Genomic DNA, 12,877 nt, shown 5'->3' with positions numbered 1-12,877 from the left:
ATAACCTTGATACACTATGAATGAATTTGTCCAAATACTTATGACTTCCTCACGTGGGAGGCATGGGGACAACTATATACATAAAGTGCTTTAATTTCTAAGGTAAAACCCTCAAATAAAGGGTGATATTCTGTACTACCGCCCGATATAAAATATTGGAACTCAAATTTCAAATGCTGGAGTATAGAGACAAAAATGTTAGCTTCACTGTCTAAATACAGTTGAAGTCAGAAGTTTGCATACACCTTAGCCAAATACATTTAACATTTAAACAAAGTTTTTCACAATTTCTGACATTTAATCCTAGTAAAAATTCCCTGTCTTAGGTCAGTTAGGATCACCACTTTATTTTAAGAATGTGAAATGTCAGAATAATAGTAGAGAGAATGATTTATTTCAGCTTTTATTTCTTTCATCACATTCCCAGTGGGTCAGAAGTTCACATACACTCAATTAGTAAATGGTTGCATTGCCTTTAAATTGTTTGACTTGGGTCAAACGTTTCGGGTAGCCTTCCACAAGCTTCCCACAATAAGTTGGGTGAATTTTGGCCCATTCCACAGATGCATATTCATTAATTGTTTATGGTTCGTTGAACAAGCATGGGAAACAGTGTTTAAACCCTTTACAATGAATAACTGTGAAGTTATTTGTATTTTTACAAATTATCTTCGAAAGACAGGGTCCTGAAAAAGGGACGTTTCTTTTTTTGCTGTGTGTGTGTGTATGTGTATGTGTGTGTGTGTGTATATACAGTATATCACAAAAGTGAGTACACCCCTCACATTTTTGTAAATATTTGAGTATATCTTTTCATGTGACAACACTGAAGAAATGACACTTTGCTACAATGTAAAGTAGTGAGTGTACAGCTTGTATAACAGTGTACATTTGCTGTCCCCTCAAAATAACTCAACACACAGCCATTAGTGTCTAAACTGCTGGCAACAAAAGTGAGTACACCCCTAAGTGAAAATGTCCAAATTGGGCCCAATTAGCCATTTTCCCTCCCCGGTGTCATGTGACTCGTTAGTGTTACAAGGTCTCAGGTGTGAATGGGGAGCAGGTGTGTTAAATTTGGTGCCATCGCTCTCACACTCCCTTATACTGACTGGTCACTGGAAGTTCAACATGGCACCTCGTGGCAAAGAACTCTCTGAGGATCTGAAAAAAATAATTGTTGCTCTACATAAAGATGGCCTGGGATACAAGAAGATTGCCAAGACTCTGAAACTGAGCTGCCGCACGGTGGCCAAGACCATAGGGCGGTTTAACTGGACATGTTCCACTCAGAACAGGCCTCGCAATGGTCGACCAAAGAAGTTGAGTGCACGTGCTCAGCGTCATATCCAGAAGTTGTCTTTGGGAAATAGACGTATGAGTGCTGCCAGCATTGCTGGGCCGCAGGGCACTATTAAAACATGATAACGACCCCAAACACACCTCCAAGACGACCACTGCCTTGCTAAAGAAGCTGAGGATAAAGGTGATGGACTGGCCAAGCATGTCTCCAGACCTAAACCCTATTGAGCATCTGTGGGGCATCCTCAAACGGAAGGTGGAGGAGTGCAAGGTCTCTAACATCAACCAGCTCCGTGATGTCGTCATGGAGGACTCTAGTGGCAACCTGTGAAGCTCTGGTGAACTCCATGCCCAAGAGGGTTAAGGCAGTGCTGGAAAATGATGGTGGCCACACAAAATATTGACACTTTGGGCCCCATTTGGACATTTTCACTTAGGGGTGTACTCACTTTTGTTGCCAGCGGTTTAGACATTAATGGCTGTGTGTTGAGTTATTTTGAGGGGACAGCAATTTTACACTGTTATACAAGCTGTACACTCACTACTTTACATTGTAGCAAAGTGTAATTTCTTCAGTGTTGTCACATGAAAAGATATACTCAAATATTTACAAAAATGTGAGGGGTGTACTCACTTTTGTGATATACTGTATATGTATACACACACATACATATACAGTGGGGAGAACAAGTATTTGATACACTGCCAATTTTGCAGGTTTTCCTACTTACAAAGCATATAGAGGTCTGTCATTTTTTTATCATAGGTACACTTCAACTGTGAGAGACGGAATCTAAAACAAAAATCCAGAAAATCACATTATATGATTTCTAAGTAATTAATTAGCATTTTATTGCATGACATAAGTATTTGATACATCAGAAAAGCAGAACTTAATATTTGGTACAGAAACATTTGTTTGCAATTACAGAGATCATACATTTCCTGTAGTTCTTGACCAGGTTTGCACACACTGCAGCAGGGATTTTGGGTTCAGGTCTGGAGAGTGGCTAGGCCACTCCAGGACCATGAGATGCTTCTTACGGAGCCTCTCCTTAGTTGTCCTGGGTGTGTGTTTCGGGTCGTTGTCATGCTGGAAGACCCAGCCACGACCCAACTTCAATGCTCTTACTGAGGGAAGGAGGTTGTTGGCCAAGATCTCGCGATACATGGCCCCATCCATCCTCCCCTCAATACGGTGCAGTCGTCCTGTCCCCTTTGCAGAAAAGCATCCCCAAAGAATGATGTTTCCACCTCCATGCTTCACGGTTGGGATGGTGTTCTTTGGGTTGTACTCATCCTTCTTCTTCCTCCAAACACGGCGAGTGGAGTTTAGACCAAAAAGCTCTATTTTTGTCTCATCAGACCACATGACCTTCTCCCATTCCTCCTCTGGATCATCCAGATGGTCATTGGCAAACTTCAGACGGGCCTGGACATGCGCTGGCTTGAGCAGGGGGACCTTGCGTGCGCTGCAGGATTTTAATCCATGACAGCGTAGTGTGTTACTAATGGTTTTCTTTGAGACTGTGGTCCCAGCTCTCTTCTGGCCATTGACCAGGTCCTGCCGTGTAGTTCTGGGCTGATCCCTCACCTTCCTCATGATCATTGATGCCCCACGAGGTGAGATCTTGCATGGAGCCCCAGACCGAGGGTGATTGACCGGCATCTTGAACTTCTTCCATTTTCTAATAATTGCGGCAACAGTTGTTGCCTTCTCACCAAGCTGCTTGCCTATTGTCCTGTAGCCCATCCCAGCCTTGTGCAGGTCTACAATTTAACCATGATGTCCTTACAAAGCTCTCTGGTCTTGGCCATTGTGGAGAGGTTGGAGTCTGTTTGATTGAGTGTGTGGACAGGTGTCTTTTATACAGGTAACTAGTTCAAACCGGTGCAGTGAATACAGGTAATGAGTGGAGAACAGGAGGGCTTCTTAAAGAAAAACTAACAGGTCTGTGAGAGCCGGAATTCTTACTGGTTGGTAGGTGATCAAATACTTATGTTGTGCAATAAAATGCTAATTAATTACTTAAAAATCATACAATGTGATTTTCTGGATTTTTGTTTTAGATTCCGTCCCTCACAGTTGAAGTGTACCTATGATTAAAAAAATGACAGACCTCTACATGCTTTGTAAGTAGAAAAACCTGCAAAATCGGCAGTGTATCAAATATGTGTTCTCCCCACTATATATATATACACATACACACACACACACACACATACACTGTTCGATAGCATATCATGATCTTTAATGATCATATTCTACCTACCTTTGTCAGAAGAACGATAATGAATTCCCATGCCCAATATTATCTTGCCCATGATAACCAATATGTCTATCCCAGTAAAATGGTGACGTTTCAGGTATCTCAGTTACAAATCAACGGTGAATGGAGTTAAGAAAAATGCTTTTTCTCCCCGTCGGGGAATTGAACCCCGGTCTCCCGCGTGACAGGCGGGGATACTGACCACTATACTAACGAGGACTGAAGTATGGCAAACACAATATGTTTTATAAAACTGACCCAAAATGCTCTGCAGATGCTACAGTTTATTACTTGAACTGAAGTAGCTTTCTTCTGGCACAGTCTGAACATTTTAGCAAAGGGATTACAACATGTGATTTTTAGCTAGGTTAGCTGACATATTGCCTACCAGTTGGAAGACATAGCTAACTATGTTTCAGCACGCCATATTTTTGTTTAGGTCAGAAGGGAAAGAACTGGCTTTATTGTCGAGTTTTAGGGGGGCGCTCAAGATGAGAGGGTGTAACGTTTCTAGCTGAGGAACAATTTTAGGGTTTTCTCACAAAGTTTATATTTTTAGACTGCAGTTGCAATTATTATTTGTTTTCACAAAAAATGATATCTAACCATACAATGTAGCTATTTTGAATAATTTTGTAATTAATCAAACCATTGAAATATATTTTTGACGATTTCCAACGAACAAGCTAGCTATCGAAAAGTTTCAGCGTGTGTAGTTAAATTAGCCTGGTAACGTCTTCATAGCTAGTAGCATGGAATCAGGACATGACCAAACTGTTGCTGAGATAATGGATGTTGAAACTTTCAAGGAGAAAAGATGCATGGTTGAAACTCACTCATGTTTGCAATGTGAAAAAGGGGGTGAATGTGATTCATACCCGAATACCTCAACCAAGGTGCAACTTCCAAAGACGCTAAGAAGAACCATCCAAAGCCAGCTACTGGACAACATCACAGATGACATGGATTTTGTGAAAAATAACACTTATCAGTATCGTTAACCTGAATAAATCGATTGATGTCAGTGCTGAGGAAGTAAAAACTCCGAAGCAGCAGAACGCGAAATTTAAAATTTAGGTTGCAAAGCAGGAGAGGAAACTCACTGAAATGGAGTCAAAGGTAAACGAGAATGACCGGTATTGTCGGAGAGGAAATCTTCGAATTTATGGAATAGCAGAAAAATCTGACGAGAACATCAAAGCAAGAGTGAAGGACATTTGCAGGGCAATAGACCCGGACGAGGAGTGAAATGTTGTTGCAGGTTCTCTGGATGTAGTGCACCGCCTGTGTAGGCTGAGAGATGGGGAAAACAACCAGCCACCACGACCAGTGATCATGAGATTCATCTCCAGGACAGCGAGGGATATGTATAGGGAAAAGTGCAAAGAAAAATGACTATTTATAGAAGAACAACCTGAGGATCTGACAGCATTTGACAAAGAAGCTCTGAATCGTCTGTGGCCGATGATTGAGAGCGCAAGGAAGGAAGGGAAAAGTGCATACTTTGCGGGAGCCAAGGCTTTTGCTAATGGAAGGGAAATTCACGCTGACGCCTAGCTTGATGACTGCTGGATTTATGAAGTGAGTTGTGCAGGACTGAGTATATTTGCATCTGATTCAACATTATATTTATTGAGGAAAGGATCATTGTTTGTGTGAACTTTTTTTATAAAAATAATTTATGGCAGGGAAACTCGCTCTGACACTTAATGTTAGCTTGATGGCTATTCGTTTTACCAATCTATGGTACAACGTTATTTGCAATTTGTGTGTGTGTATGTATATATATATATATATATATATATATATATATATATATATAATTTAGGTCAACCACTTGGTGGTGTAAATGACTGTTTTTATTTACAACTAGTAAGAACCTTTCTTTCTGTGAGAACCTGATTCATGTGAACGTATACAAGTTTAATATTCTTCATTAAGTCACTGTGATAGTAAATGTCCATTTCTGTTTTTTTCTATTAATGCCAGGGGAATCCGTAATATTTTGAAAGGGAGATCTTTATTTTTGTATTGTAAGGGTAAGAGTGCCGACTTTTATTTCATTCAAGAAACTCATGCCTGTTCCACAGATACTGCGTTTTGGAAGTGTGAATGGGGGAATGATATTTGGTTTTCATTTGGTAGTAATCGGTCAGCAGGTGTCGCTATTTTAAATGGCAACTTTAATAAGGGTCATATATTGAGTCAAGAAGCAGATAATACAGGGAGATGGATTATACTATTGGTAGATGTCAACCACATTCAATTCATTGTTGTAAATACTTATGCTTCCAATAACAAGTCAAGTAACTGTATTTAATTTAGAGACATTGAGAGGAAAATAAGTAAAATTATGTCTAAATTTCCATTGGCAAAAGTAATATGGGGTGGAGATTTTAAAACAGTATTACATGATAATCTAGATAGAAGCCACCTAAGGATAGCAATTATGTTTGTGAGGAAAGGAATATATGTCTAAGGTTAGGTGTTCTAGATATTTGGAGACATAAGAACCCAGATAAGATTATGTTTACATGGAGTACCAAAGATGTATCTATACAATGCCTTATTGATTTCTGGCTGATATCTGAAGATATGGCTGACAAGGTTGATACAGGCTCGATTGAACCATCGATTTTAACAGACCACAAAGGGATTTCAATAAAGATAAATATGCATAGTTTGTCAACAAAAAAAGTTAGTAAAGGTTACTGGAAAATTAACAAGACTACCCGAGGGTTTTTTTATTTTTTTTATTTTTATTTTACCTTTATTTAACCAGGCAAGTCAGTTAAGAACAAATTCTTATTTTCAATGACGGCCTGGGAACAGTGGGTTAACTGCCTGTTCAGGGGCAGAACGACAGATTTGTACCTTGTCAGCTCGGGGGTTTGAACTCGCAACCTTCCGGTTACTAGTCCAACGCTCTAACCACTAGGCTACGCTGCCGGTGGTTAGAGCGTGAAGTATTTAAGAAGGAAGTAGCAGGATATATTGATAAATACTGTAATTGTGCCAGTGTTATGAATATATTTGGAAGTTACTAGGAGCTAATGAAATTTGATATAAGGCTATTTCAATGGGGAAAGAAATTGCTCATGCCAAGAGAAAGAATATGACATCATATAGGGAATAATGGATTATACTAAAAAAAACTGAACTAACTAATCAGGAATTACTGGAGCTATCATCATTGCAAATGCAGTTAGACTGTATCTACGAGGAAAAGGCCCGGGGAGCGTTTGTGGATGGAAGAGGGAGAGAAAAATACAAAATATTTATTTACTTCAGAAAAAAGTGCAGGCGAAAAATACTTCCATATGTAAATTAATGATTAATAATACTCCCAATGAAAATCCCAAAGAAATCTCACAGCATGTTGCCCAGTTTTATCAGAATCTATATGCCCAGTCTACTTCCAATATATATATTTTCTTGGACAATGTAGCAAACATTGCTAAGAAGATATATAATGATTTCAGGGATTTTTGTGATAATGAGTTATCTGAAATTGAGATAAAAGACTGTATTAAAAGCCTTAAGGACAATAGGTCCCCTGGACATTATAGTTTAATAAGCAAGTTTTATAAAGCATTCAATGATAAATTGATTCCTTTCATTCTTGCTATGTTTCAAGAATCAATAGAAAAGGGGGAGTTACCGGCTTCCTTAAAGCAAGGTGTAATTACTTTGATTCCCAAACCTAATAAGGATACTCTTTATATAGACAACTGGAGACCCATTAGCCTGTTGAATAATGATGGGAAATTATTTGCTAAGAGGTTGAAACAAGGCTTGCATCATATAATTGATGAAGAACAATCTGGTTCTATGCATGGTCGACACATTAGTAATAACATCAGGATGATCTTAGATGTGATTGACTATAATGACCTCATCCTTGATGATAGTTTTCTTATGTTTGTTGATTTTTATAAAGCTTTTGACACTGTAGAACATGAGTTTATGTTCAAAGCAATACATATTTGGGGGGTTTGGTGACTTTTTTTTGAAAGCAGTCCAAACTTTATATAGTGGTTCTACTAGCTCTGTAAAATTAGCTCACGGGACATCCCAAAGATTTGATATTGGCCGTGTTAGTCCATTTTTATTTTTATTGGTTACTCAAATTATGGCTCTTCATATCAAGAAAGGGAGTTTTCAAGGTGTTTCAGCACTTCGCAATGAATTTAAACTATGTCAACTGGCTGATGATACCACCATATTATTAAGAAACAGGCATGAGGTTTCTAAAGCAGTCTCCTATTAATATCAATAAGTCAGTCTTATTTCCACTCAAGGATTGTGTTTTACAGGAAGTATATGGTATCCCAATGAAAGATAACCTTATCTTGGAATTGCTATATGCAAGGATAAAAAACAAAGGAGTGAATTAACTTTAACCCCATTATTGAGAAAATAAAGAATATATTGAACCTCTGGTTGCTGAGAGATATTTCATTATACGGTCAGGTTTTATTGTCCAAAGCAGAAGGGTTATCCAGATTGGTTTATGTCTCGTTATCACTTGAATTATCCCCTAAAATTGTAAAGGACTTAGATAAGATTCTTTATAATTTTATTTGGAGGAACAAGCCTCACCATCTATGAAAATATATTCTCACTAATACCCAAGAACAAGGAGGTCTTGAGGTTTTAGATTTCAATACTCTAAATAATACTTTTAAAATAAATTGGATTCTGAAGTATGTTAAGAACCAGAACAGTATTTGGAATGTCTTCCCTAAGTATTTATTTGACTCTGTTGGTGGTTTAGAATTTTTGCTTCAATGTAATTTTGATGTTGATAAAATCCCAGTAAAGTTGGCCAAATTCTGTAAGCAAGAAATTTTATATTGCATGTTAGCGTATAAACACAATTTTTCACCTCACAGATACTTTATACAGTGCCTTGCGAAAGTATTCGACCCCCTTGAACTTTGCGACCTTTTGCCACATTTCAGGCTTCAAACATAAAGATATAAAACTGTATTTCTTTGTGAAGAATCAACAACAAGTGGGACACAATCATGAAGTGGAACGACATTTATTGGATATTTCAAACTTTTTTAACAAATCAAAAACTGAAAAATTGGGCGTGCAAAATTATTCAGCCCCTTTACTTTCAGTGCAGCAAACTCTCTCCAGAAGTTCAGTGAGGATCTCTGAATGATCCAATGTTGACCTAAATGACTAATGATGATAAAAACAATCCACCTGTGTGTAATCAAGTCTCCGTATAAATGCACCTGCACTGTGATAGTCTCAGAGGTCCGTTAAAAGCGCAGAGAGTATCATGAAGAACAAGGAACACACCAGGCAGGTCCGAGATACTGTTGTGAAGAAGTTTAAAGCCGGATTTGGATACAAAAAGATTTCCCAAGCTTTAAACATCCCAAGGAGCACTGTGCAAGCGATAATCTTGAAATGGAAGGAGTATCAGACCACTGCAAATCTACCAAGACCTGGCCGTCCCTCTAAACTTTCAGCTCATACAAGGAGAAGACTGATCAGAGATGCAGCCAAGAGGCCCATGATCACTCTGGATGAACTGCAGAGATCTACAGCCGAGGTGGGAGACTCTGTCCATAGGACAACAATCAGTCGTATATTGCACAAATCTGGCCTTTATGGAAGAGTGGCAAGAAGAAAGCCATTTCTTAAAGATATCCATAAAAAGTGTTGTTTAAAGTTTGCCACAAGCCACCTGGGAGACACACCAAACATGTGGAAGAAGGTGCTCTGGTCAGATGAAACCAAAATGGAACTTTTTGGCAACAATGCAAAACGTTATGTTTGGCGTAAAAGCAACACAGCTGAACACACCATCCCCACTGTCAAACATGGTGGTGGTAGCATCATGGTTTGGGCCTGCTTTTCTTCAGCAGGGACAGGGAAGATGGTTAAAATTGATGGGAAGATGGATGGAGCCAAATACAGGACCATTCTGGAAGAAAACCTGATGGAGTCTGCAAAAGACCTGAGACTGGGACGGAGATTTGTCTTCCAACAAGACAATGATCCAAAACATAAAGCAAAATCTACAATGGAATGGTTCAAAAATAAATATATCCAGGTGTTAGAATGGCCAAGTCAAAGTCCAGACCTGAATCCAATCGAGAATCTGTGGAAAGAACTGAAAACTGCTGTTCACAAATGCTCTCCATCCAACCTCACTGAGCTCGAGCTGTTTTGCAAGGAGGAATGGGAAAAAATGTCAGTCTCTCGATGTGCAAAACTGATAGAGACATACCCCATGCGACTTACAGCTGTAATCGCAGCAAAAGGTGGCGCTACAAAGTATTAACTTAAGGGGGCTGAATAATTTTGCACGCCCAATTTTTCAGTTTTTGATTTGTTAAAAAAGTTTGAAATATCCAATAAATGTCGTTCGACTTCATGATTGTGTCCCACTTGTTGTTGATTCTTCACAAAAAAATACAGTTTTATATCTTTATGTTTGAAGCCTGAAATGTGGCAAAAGGTCGCAAAGTTCAAGGGGGCCGAATACTTTCGCAAGGCACTGTATGGAACAACAAAGATGATTTAAAAATAAGTCTCTTTTTTTTCGTAACTGGTTTGAGAATACAATTATTTTGGTTGGTCAGTTACTGAATGAGGATGGATATCTACTCTCATATAGGGAATTTCTTGATACGTTTAAAATTCCAATAACCCCGAAAGAATATGCAATTGTTTTTGATTGTTTGTGATACTACAATTCCCTCAGCAAGATTATTTTGGTCAAATATCTATGGTGATATACAATGGGGGAAAGCATGGAAAATTGAGAACAAATATTGTATCAGTAACAAGGTAAAGGAAGTTTATTTTAAAATGTTACATAGAATTTATCCTGTGAAACATGTTTTGGAAAGATTCAAGCTGAATATTAACTATAAATGTGATTTCTGTGGAATGGAGAAGGAGACCATTTTGCATTTGTTTTTTGCCTGTATTTATAGTCGAGTTTTTTGGGATTGACATACAGAATTTTGTTACAAAAAAAATAGGACAGCTTGTACTATTTAATGGTTTTGATATAATGTTTTATTTCAGGAATTCTGACTTTGATAAAGACGTAGTATATTTAATTCAACTGCTAATAATACTAGGTCAATTTCATATTCACAAATGCAAATGGTCTAATTCAAAACCTAACTTGTTTTACTTTATAACTTAATTTAAACAGTATGGCACTACTTTAACTAAAATGAAAAACAAAAATGCCATTAAAACGTGTTATATAATTAATGAATATGATTTGTTTGTTTAGGATTCCTGGCAATGTAAATAGTTTGTATGTATGCTTATTTGCATGTGACTATTCTTCTTTTGTTTGTTGATATTTGTTAATAAAAAATAAAAAATAAAAAAGTTGAGTTTTATAATATTAATCAACAATACTAGCCAGCTATAGCTACCCTTAGTTGTTCAAATCATGATACATATTTTTAAAGAATGCTACAAAAAGAGCGAAGAACAGATAAGGAAAATAAAGTGGATAATGGAAGCAAAACATATTGATGCATTGGCCGGGAATCGAACCCGGGCCTCCCGCGTGGCAGGCGAGAATTCTACCACTGAACCACCAATGCTTACTTTTTGTAGAAAAGCAAAATGTATTAACAGTATAATAATACGGTATTTGACGAATATATAGTAATGACCGTTGTAGTAAGAAAACATGTTATTCACCTCATTCTCAAACATTTTTATGAAAACATGGCAGACAAACGCAGAAACTACAAATCCTTGCATTAACATGTTTATGTTAGCTGATACTTCATGACAAAATACACCATATTATACAGTCCTGCTAATGTGTCTGGACCTAAACTGCAGAGAAAGTACCCATGACTGACTGTCCAATTAAGCAGGCTAGATGCAGTTATTTTGAAATGAATATGCATGTTTTTGAGCAGTCATTTAAATGCCTTAGGCTATTAACTGCAGTTTACAGCATAGAGTAGAGTTTTGTACTCACTTGAAAACAATATTAACATTCTTCATTACATTGTGTTGTTGTAGCCTACGTAGGATACATTTCTTGTTCATAAAAAAACTGAAACAATTGGGTAGCATTTCGAGCTGCATACCAGAGCTCTGGGAGGGAGGGCACTCAGCGCAGCCTTGGGAGCGCACAGTGTAGGTAGCTACCTATGATTTCATTATCTGATAAACTTGTTTTTATTTCGCTGTGTAAATTGACTGGATATATTCACCGCATTATTAAGCCTAACATTAAGCTTATGAATTATGGGATAATATGCATACGCTTCTAACTTAGGCTATAGGCTACTTCGAGTATGTCTGTCTTCATTGTTCTGTTGCGCAATTACGCACCTGGCCTCTCCGCTGCCATGGCTATTCCTTTTAAAGCTTGTTGGACACTTATTTCGACCTCCTCCTCGTTCTGCTCCTCCTACTACTATTAGACTATTGGAGGAGAGCTGGAGCTTGCTGAATGGAAGATAATGCTGTAGCCTAACAGGAGTGGAGTTGGAAGGAGAAGACATATTTTTTTATAGTAAGCCTATTATTTTAACACCAGCTACATCCTGAAAAAAAAGGCCAACACCAAACGAGTGGCCTGCTAATGTACCTTTCTGGACCTTCTAAGTTGTGGAGAATAGACCCACACGGTTGCATAATCAGGCCTATGCAGTTATTTTGGCATGAAACAAAACAGGAAGTATGAGTGGTTATTCAAATTAGCCTACCTCACTGCAGTGTATAATAACTGTGTATTCACTTGATAACAATAATACATTCCTCATTGCACTGTGTTGTAGCCCAGGTAAAATAATTGTTTTCTAAAAAGTAGGCCTAATAAATAGTGGAGCTTTGTGTGCCCAGGGATAAATCTAATAACCCTAGATTTTGAAGATCCTTGATTAGGTGACAGTACAGAATGTCAGCTTTTATTTTATAACCCAAAACACAACTAAACCAACTGCAAATGTATCCAACGACTTTGTAGAGCTTGATGTAGTCATTGTGTGCAAGGAATATGTGACTAAATACTAAACCTTTGACTACCTTGATACACTAGAAATCAATTTGTCCAAATACTTATATGATTTCTTCATGTGGGGGCGACTAGATACATAAAGTGCTTTCATTTCTAAAGGTAAAACCCTCAAATACAGAAAGTCACCGTTTACTGTCGCCCCATTTAAAACATTTGAACTCAAATCCCAAACGCTGGAGTAGAGACAAAAATGTTAGCTTCACTGTCCAAATACATATGGAGGGGAGTGTATATAAAGGCATGAGTTAAGACAACCAAAATCATAAGGTGT

At 38.0% G+C, this 12,877-nt stretch overlaps 1 non-coding gene across 1 annotated transcript; it reads right to left on the bottom strand.

The window, feature by feature from the left end:
• Window positions 1-11,099: 11,099 nt before the first annotated feature.
• Window positions 11,100-11,170, bottom strand: trnag-gcc. The gene has a single exon. It is a non-coding gene; the product is annotated as a tRNA-Gly (tRNA).
• Window positions 11,171-12,877: the final 1,707 nt, after the last annotated feature.

Source organism: Oncorhynchus mykiss, chromosome 30 (genome assembly GCF_013265735.2).
Source record: "Oncorhynchus mykiss isolate Arlee chromosome 30, USDA_OmykA_1.1, whole genome shotgun sequence".
Classification (NCBI taxonomy): Eukaryota; Metazoa; Chordata; class Actinopteri; order Salmoniformes; family Salmonidae; genus Oncorhynchus; species Oncorhynchus mykiss.
This window is presented reverse-complemented; position numbering and strand designations above follow the sequence as displayed.